The sequence below is a fragment of the Jaculus jaculus genome, chromosome 20 (assembly GCF_020740685.1).
Source record: "Jaculus jaculus isolate mJacJac1 chromosome 20, mJacJac1.mat.Y.cur, whole genome shotgun sequence".
Taxonomy (NCBI): domain Eukaryota; kingdom Metazoa; phylum Chordata; class Mammalia; order Rodentia; family Dipodidae; genus Jaculus; species Jaculus jaculus.
The window spans coordinates 4,017,080-4,026,011 of record NC_059121.1 but is presented as its reverse complement, the minus strand read 5'-3'; the positions used below and the strand labels follow the sequence as shown (position 1 = coordinate 4,026,011).

Here is an 8,932-nt window from a genome sequence, read left to right as displayed (position 1 = left end):
AGAAGAAATGGCCCTTGGCAGTCCGGGGCCAGCATGGTTGGTGGTCTTGTCCTGAGTCCCCGTGGTGAAGAATAGATAACCATGAACCAGCAGTCAATAAGTTTCCCTCGGCTCTCTGTCTCCTATGGTTCCCAATGCTAACTCCCCCACTCCACCCGGCTCCCACCCTCTGCTGCCTCCGAATTCATCCAAAAAACTTTTGCCCAGAGGGGAATTCAAGACTTCTTGCTTTAATGGTCAGGATTGTGCTGGGTCAAGACTTTTAACTGTGTACTTAATTAGACATCTGTATGCATGTAACTTAAAGGCGTTCAGCTGTGCTTTTTATAGGATTAATAAAGAGGGTTGTAAATTACCTCTGTAGCCTATAAAAGTATTTATAGCAGCCTTTCTCTCCCTTTGCCATGGCAGGCCCTTTGTTTGAACTAGCTGAGGTTTGTACCCGGATAGTTCTACCCAGTTCTAGAAGGAAAGCGTTAAAAAAATAAAAAAAGTCCCTTCCTGGCAAAGCACAGCTCCGTCATTAGGCAGAATGTACTGGAACGTTCAACTCCAGCAAGGGCGTTCCAGGGCTGCCAAACAGCGAGCTTTCTGTGTGAATGAGAAATCAAAATACAGAAAAGCAAGTCAGCTGCAAGTACAAAACCGTCCGCTGGACTTGAACCGGGCCCAGAGCTGGAATTCCATGGCTTCTTGACTCGCCTGAACCTTAGCAGGACCTGGCAAGCCCTTTTCCAGGCTCAGAGCTTCGTCCTGGCCAAGCACGCCAGCCAATCCCGAGGCATCGCCGAGTCTGTAAAGAAACAAGCCACCCTGTGTGTGTGTGTGTGTGTGATGGGCAGAGCTTTTGCAGGTAAAATGTACAATTACCAGAAACCCTCTTGTGTCAGCGAGAGATTTGCTTCTCACGCTCTTTTTCCTACCTGGCAAAGAAGAGACCCACCCCCACCCCCCACCCCCACCCCCCAGTTCTGAGAAAGGGATCCAGAGCCAATGTCACCTGGCCATTTTCATTCTTCTGCCAAGTCCTACCTGACTTGAAACCTACCAGACAGGAAAGAAAGTGACATTGACTAGAAACTGACTCTAGCTGTATCTCACTTGTCATTTGGGGGCTAGCCTTTGGCAGAAGTAGCTATAGGTTAGGGGTTTGTACACCCAACTCCTAAAGTCTCACAGTTTGCCTTTTTGTTTTGTGCTGACAGGAAGCTCGATTGTCAGAAGCAGGAAGCGTTGGAGATAATACCACCCAGGGAAGACTTTATTTGTACCACATGGCAAAGCATCATGGAAAGGTCACTTTGGACCCAGGATGGGGAGTCCCTGAGGCAGGGAGAGGTTCATTAAAATCCTGACTATCTAGGGTCAGGCATTTGACCACTGAAGTGGATCCCAGAGCTTACCACCCTCAGGATTGGACGGGCTTTTCCTTGGAGTCTTGTGGCATAATTTCTGTGGTTCGTACTTGTTTGGGAAGAAGTGGGGGGGGATGTGGTTACAGAAGAGAGCCAAGGGCTCTTCCTGAAAGTGACCTGCATCATGGGAACCTGGCTCACCATCTTGGTGGGATTTTTAGATTTTAGAGCTCAGCTTGAGGTTCTGCAAAGCTCAAACACTTTATCCCATCATCTTTGCTTTTCATTTTGATTCCCCTCCTCCCCTCCCCTCCATTTCTTCTCTCTTCCGTTCCTTTTCTTTCTCTTTTGTTTGGAAAGGATCTTTTGGGTACCCTCTCTTGGATGACTTTCCTAACTTCTGTTATCAAAAGGTCTGTTTTATGACCAGGTTTTCTTTCTTAATATTTTTTATTTGTATTTATTTGCAAGCAAAGAGAGAGAAAAGTGAGACAGACCAAGTGGATGGGCATGCCAGGGCCTCCAGCCACTGAAAATGGAGTCCAGATGCGTGGGCCGCCTTGTGTACCCATTTTTTACGTGGGTGCTGGGGACTCAAACCCCTGTTCTTAGGCTTTGTAGCAAGCACCTCAACCTCTGATCCGTCTCTCAAGCCCAGGACCAGTTCTTTCTGAAATGGGATCTACTTTTGTTTCAATGGGATACCTTACATAAAGAAACTATACACGGGCTGGAGAGATGGCTTAGCAGTTAAGCGCTTGCCTCTGAAGCCTAAGGACCCCGGTTCGAGGCTCGGTTCCCCAGGTCCCACGTTAGCCAGATGCACAAGGGGGCGCACGCGTTTGGAGTTCGTTTGCAGAGGCTAGAAGCCCTGGCGCGCCCATTCTCTCTCTCTCCCTCTATCTGTCTTTCTCTCTGTGTCTGTCGCTCTCAAATAAATAAATAAATAATTAATTTAAAAAAAAAAGAAAGAAACTATACACTAAACTCAGCTTTCCCTTTCAGTGACTAGTTTGGTTGGTTTGAACATCTTTTCTTCCCTCTCTCTCTCCTTCCCTTCCTTCCTTCTTCCCTTTCTTCCTTTCCTTCCTTCCTCCCTCCCTCCCTCCTTTCCTTCCCTCTTTCCCCTCCCTTCCTTCCTTCCTTCTTTCCTTCCTTCCTTCCTTCCTTCCTTCCTTCCTTCCTTCCTTCCTTCCTTCCTTCCTTCCTTCCCTCCTTCCTTCCTTCTTTCCTTCCTTCCTCTCTCTGTCCCTTCCTCTTTCCTGCCTTCCTTCTTTCCTGCTGTTTATTTGAGGCAGGGTCTCACTAAAGCCCAAACTGATCAGTGATCCTCCTACCTCAGCCTCCCCAGTGCTGGGATAAAGGTATGCACCACCATGCTTGCCTCCTCTTATTTCCTTTAGTGACAGAAACATTTCCCCATTTTTCCTCTTAGGAATGATCCAACAAGAAAACATTCTGGAGTTGGAATGGAGAGTTTAGATTTACAAATCTCTATCATTGAATTTCCTTTGGTAATTGCTGACTTTTAACAAATTTAGTGAGGCATAATTTATCTCTAATGAAATTCGCCTATTTTAACAAGTTAGGACTTTTTTGGGGGTAGATTAACTGAGTTGTGTAATATCATAATAATCCAATTTTAGAATGTTTCATCATTCCAATAAGATCCCTTATGTGCAATTACAGTTAATATCTGTTCCTACCTCTAGATCAGGCAGGCACTAGCTCTCCTTTTATTTCTGTAGCCTTAATACACACACACACACACATATGTACACATACATATGTGTGTATCAAATATTCAGTATGTAGTTATTTTGTGTCGACTTGCTCAAATTTCAGTGTTTTTGTAGTTCATTAGTGTAGCATGTGTCAGCAACTGATCCGATTCTTTCTGAGTATTCCATTATATATGAATGTTGTATTTTGTTTGGTTTTTCCAGTTTCTGAACTCATGGAGGATGAGAAGTCTTAGGTTACTGGATGCTGGTGCTGTGTATACTTCTGCTTAAATCTTGGTGTGCACACACATTATTTCTCTTGGGTGGGTATCTAAGACTAGAAAATTTCTGGGTCATGTGAAAAATTTACACTTCATGTTTCTGAGTCTGTGAGACTTTTTGCACAGCATCGATGTCACTTTAAATTTCTTATCAGCAGTTTGTGAAGATTCCTATTTTCTATACCCCAAAGACCATTTACTATTACCAGGATTTTTGTTTCATTTTTTAAGGTAGCTCAGGCGGACTTGGAATTCACTCTGTAGTCTCAGGGTGGCCTTGAACTCATGATGATCCTCCTACCTCTGCCTTCTGAGTGCTGGGATTAAAGGTGTGTGCCACCATACCTGGCTAGGGTTTTTTTTTTTTTTTTCCATAGTAGTCATTTTAGTGGATATGGTACCATAGCTCTCAATGTCCAGATTCACACTCCCTCCTGACTGATGATGTGGCCCACCATTCTCTTGGGCTTGCTAGCTATTCACTTTCTTTGTTAAAATGTTTCTTTCTATCTTCTTTATTTCCCTATTTTTTTCAATTGAATTGTGAGTGTTTCCTATATTCTGAATGTAGGTCTTTTATCAAACACACAGCATTAAAATATTTTCTTCAAGGTGCTGAGCAGATGGCTCTATGGAAAGCATAAAAATCTGAGGTCAGATCCCCAGCACCCACAAAAAATGCTGGGTATGAGGGTGCAATAGCTGTGCTCCCAGGGCTGGAAGGGCAGACAGTGAGTCAGGTCCTGGGGCTCAGTGGCTAGTGTAGCCAAACCAATGCGAAGCTCTTACAATAACAGGGGACAGAGTAATTAAGGGAGGCACGTGATCTTGATGTCTCGCCTGCACACGTAAGTGCACATGTTCATGTGTGTGTACATCGGCTTCTGCACACAAGAAATACATATACATCCATCACACACACATAAACACACAGCAAGGAAGCTTCCCTTTTGTCTGTGCCTTGTCTTTTTATTCTTCTAATGCTTTTGGAAGTACTAAATCAAATTTTTGTGAAGTCTGAATTGTCACCTCTTTTTCTTTTCATGCATAATGTTTTCAGCTTTATTTTATCCTGTTTTCATCATTTAAAAAAATTTTATTTTTTTTAATTTTTTGGTTTTTTGAGATAGGGTCTCACTATAGCTCAGGCTGACCTGGAATTCACTCTGTAGTCTCAGGGTGGCCTTGAACTCATGGTGATACTTCTACCTCTGCCTCCCGAGTGCTGGCATTAAAGGCGTGCACCACCACTCCCAGCCATCCTTTTTATTTTTTAATATTTTATTTATTTACTTATTTATTTGAGAGAGAGAGGAGAAGGAGAGGGGGCATGCCAGGGTCTCTAGCCTCTACAAACAAACTCCAGACACATGTGCCATCCTGTGCATCAGGCTTTACGTGGGTCCTGGGGAATGGAACCTGGATCCTTTGGCATTGCAGGAAACCATCTTAACTGCTGAGACATCTCTCCAGCCTCTTAGCCCATTTTCATCTTAAAGTTTTACCTTCCAGCTTTCATGCTTACATTTCCTACCTATTTTAAGTAATTATTTTGTAGAGCATGTGAAATCTGAGATTATCTTCTTAAGTATGGATATATAACTTTCTCAGCATGTTTGCTGAAGCAAATGTTTCTGCCCTCCATTAAAAATTCCATTGAGGGTTGGAGAGATGGCTTAGTGGTTAAGCGCTTGCCTGTGAAGCCTAAGGACCCCGGTCCAAGGCTTGATTCCCCAGAACTCACATTAGCCAGATGCACAAGGGGGCACACATGTTTGGAATTTGTTTGCAGTGGCTGGAGACCCTGGTGTGCCCTCTCTCTATCTCTATCTGCCTCTTTCTCCCTCTGTCACTCTCAAATAAGTATATAAATATATAAATAAATAAATAAACAAAAAGTTCCATTGATGAGCTGGAGACACAGCTTAGCAGCAAAGCCTAAAACTCATGTTCGACTCCCCAGATCCCATGTAAGCCAGATGCACAGGGTGATGCATGAGCAAGGTCCCATATATGCACAAGGTGGCACATGTGTCTGGAGTTCGATTATAGTGGCTGGAGGCCTTGGCATGCCAATTCTCTCTCTCTCTATTTGTTGCTCTCTCTCATAAAAAGTCCAGTCTTTTGGGTTTGCCTCAAAAAAAAAATTCCATTGATAAAAATTATCAAGAATCAACCCATGGGTTTGGGAAGATAGCTCAGTTGGTTCAGTGCTTGCAAGGATCTAAGTTTGATCTCCTGAGCCCATGTGAAAAAATAAAGGCTGGGCATGATGGCATGCCCTATAATCCCAGTGCTTGAGAGTTAGAAACAGTGGGAACCATGGGGGCTTGCTGGCCAGTCTAGCTTCTAACCAGAAGTGAGAGTAGCATTACTATATAGGTCTGAACATTAAGAAAAGTGCATACAGGGTGGTTTGGTGAGCATAATATATGCATTTAGCCAGACAATTGCAGGCATTACACTCCTAGGACTCACAGGTTTTTGGCTAGGTTTTCAGTACTACTCATGTGCTCCCTCTAGTGGAACAGGCCTCCAGTCCAACTAGAGAGCAGTTGGTTTCCCCTATAACAGACATGCCACTATTACACCCATGGGGTCATTTTGCCTGGCTGTCCACACTTAAAGCTTGTAGCATCCACTGTTGATGACTTCACTCTCCCATAGGGCAGCATGCAGTGCAGCTTTTTCCAGCTTTCTGTCAGCTGGTCTACAGGGAGGAGGTTTTCAGCTCCACTCCAGCTTGATTTCTCAGTGGCCTTGCAGCACAAGCATGTGGAGTCTTCAGCAATAGGGTCTTACCATCTATTTCTGGTGGGAAACCAAGAACCTTAGAAATGGCTTGTAACGGTTTGGGACATCAGGGACCTCCCTGGCCAACAACTCACTGGATGGTATACTCTCTCTGGAAATTCTGATTAACTAAAGAAAACTGGTGCAAATATGCGTAAGGAATTGAGTGTACTTTTTATAAATAATTTCTTTATACAAACAGAAATGGGAAGAATGGGGTGCATAAAAGGAGCACCCAGACCCACAACTGCTTGGGGGTCATCATGCCTTTTATGCAGATAAACTCAAAGAAAACTGAAAGTGGAGAGGTCAGGTGCACCGAGACAGGTGGTCATTCCAGGAAAATCTCTTTTGCCTGTCCAAACATATGATAGTATATAAACTTGGAATTAATTTATTAAGACATGGAGAAGTCTCTAGAAGACTGTAGTTAATGGTACAAAGTCTATACTTTGTCTTCTTTGAAAAATAGGCAAAGACAAAGGCACATTAATACATGGGTCTTTCTTCAAGCTTTCCTTTCTCCTCACTTTCTAGTCATTCTCAAAACTATCTTGTCATTGCTCTAGACTCACACAGAACCAGTCCTTATTGTTCTTTTAAAATGGATAGATTTGTCAGCAAAGCAATGACCTTAAAATGATAACAATATGGCGAGTCTGTTTGTAATGTTGGTTTGAGCAACGTGAAAAAGAAGGAGAGAGTATGGACGTGGCCTAATCTCATTGGTGAAGCTACTCTCTGGAAAGTCCTCTTTATTAAACTATGTAATGTACAGCACCGTTATCAACATGGTTCCCACTGCTCTCCACAGGAACCCTGTTTTCAAACCATCACACTAAGTAACAAGATGAAAGCTCACTGAAGCAATGGAAGCCAACTGTTTAGGATAAATCTGCCTTTGTCAGAGTCCCACTCTGAAGATATGGCCCCAGATCCTCACAAACCTTTTCCAGAGCCACCTAGGAGCCCTGAGACTTCATAGAGGAAATGGAAGAGGAATAATGAATATTGCTACAATGCTTATCTGTATGTGAAATTGGCTTTACATCACCAAATACTATGGTCCGAGCTCTTCCTTAACTTACTTGTGAATTTTAAAAAAAATCATATAATCTCCACTGGAGAGTTGGCTTAGCAGGGAAAGGTGCTCACTTGCAAAAGCCTAATGGCCCAGATTCAATTCCTGTGCCCTTGTAAAGCCAGATACACAACGTGGCACAGGCATCTGGAATTTGTTTGCAGTGGCTGGAGGCCCATTTCTCATGGGCCTCCCATTTCTCTCTCTTTATTCTTTACTCTCTACCTCTTTATTGTGCTGTCTCTCTCAAATAAATAAATATAAGTGTTTTTAAAAAATCATATAATCTCTAGAGTCAAAAATACGATGAGTCTATAGCAACATATTGACATCTAATAATGTTCAATAATTTGGGCTTCTCTGTCATGCCAGCTACTATCCATATTCCACTCCCTAAGAGGAGGCTTCTACTAGACATCAGACAGATAAAGCTTGCTTGGATAAGCTGGGCCTTTAATCCCAGCACTTGGGAGGCAGAGGTAAGAGGATAGTCATGAATTTGAAGCCACCTTGAGACTACATAGTGAATACCAGGTCAGCCTGGGCTACAGCAAGACTCTACCTAGAGAAACAAAACAAAACAAAACAAACCAACAACAACAAAAAATAGAGTTTGTGGGGCTGGAGAGATGGCTTAGCGGTTAAGTGATTGCCTGTGAAGCCCCAATTCAAGGCTCAGTTCCCAGGTCCCACGTTAGCCAGATGCACAAGGGGACACACGTATCTGGAGTTCGTTTGCAGAGGCTGGAAGCCCTGGCGCGCCCATTCTCTCTCTCTCCTTCTATCTGTCTTTCTCTCTGTGTCTGTCACTCTCAAATAAATAAAAGCTTAAAAAAATTAAAAAATAGAGTTTGTTTGAATAATAACAAAGATCTGGGCAAGTGGTATGCACGTCTCCAAGCAAAAACTTCAGTTCTAAATTTGTGAAAAATGAATACACCTGTGTTTGTTACTTTTCACAACACCTGACCAAAGTTACAACTTAAGGAAGGCAGGTTTTATTTTGCTTCACAGTTTGAGGGTGCAGCATGCGATGGGAGAGATGGTGGTGAGAGCGTGAGTCAGCTGGTCACACTGCAGTGAGGAAGCAGAGAGAGGTGAACGCTGGTGCTCAGCTCACTGTCTCCTGTCTATTCGGCTGAAGACCTCAGCCTGTGGGACGGTGCTACCCAAACTAAGGGTGGGTCTTTCCTCCTCATCTAAACCTTCCTAGAAACAGCCTCATAGACACACCAAGGTATGTCTCTAGTGATGGAAAAATCTCATGGCGTTGTCAAAGAAGAGGAACCATCACACTGCCCAGCTGAGTAGGAAACCTATGTGGGTTTTATGTTTAATTTTCTTCCAAATAGCCAAGCTGATACCCAGTGCCACTGAGCACAGATCATAAATTTGGTGGAATTTAGCTGAGTACCCCTACCTAAGCCTTGCCCCCATGCCAATCAAACAGGACGCTGCTCCCTGTACCACACCATCATCGAGCACTGAAGACAGGCAGAAACCTCAAGCCCAGGGCTGGCGTGGAAGAGGAATGGGGAAACTGTCTCTGCAGCTGATCAGCAGCTCCACGATTTCCATCTTTCTGTCCTCCCTCATTTCTCCCTGTCCCCAGAGCTCTGAAGCGGCCCCTCTTCCACTCGTGGCTGCCCCTGGGAGACATCAGGTGACACCTTCATCATCACGTCCCCTCCTCACAAT

At 43.8% G+C, this 8,932-nt stretch overlaps 1 long non-coding RNA gene across 2 annotated transcripts; it reads left to right on the top strand.

Moving 5' to 3' along the window:
* The first annotated feature begins 580 nt into the window (after window positions 1-580).
* Window positions 581-7,355, top strand: LOC123456247. 2 transcript variants are annotated; one of them, XR_006634410.1, is made up of 4 exons: window positions 581-853; window positions 1,206-1,295; window positions 3,302-3,402; window positions 6,968-7,355. It is a non-coding gene; the product is annotated as an uncharacterized LOC123456247 (long non-coding RNA). The 2 variants fall into 2 exon arrangements; XR_006634409.1 differs by having other exon boundaries at window positions 1,206-1,457.
* The last annotated feature ends 1,577 nt before the right edge of the window (window positions 7,356-8,932 follow it).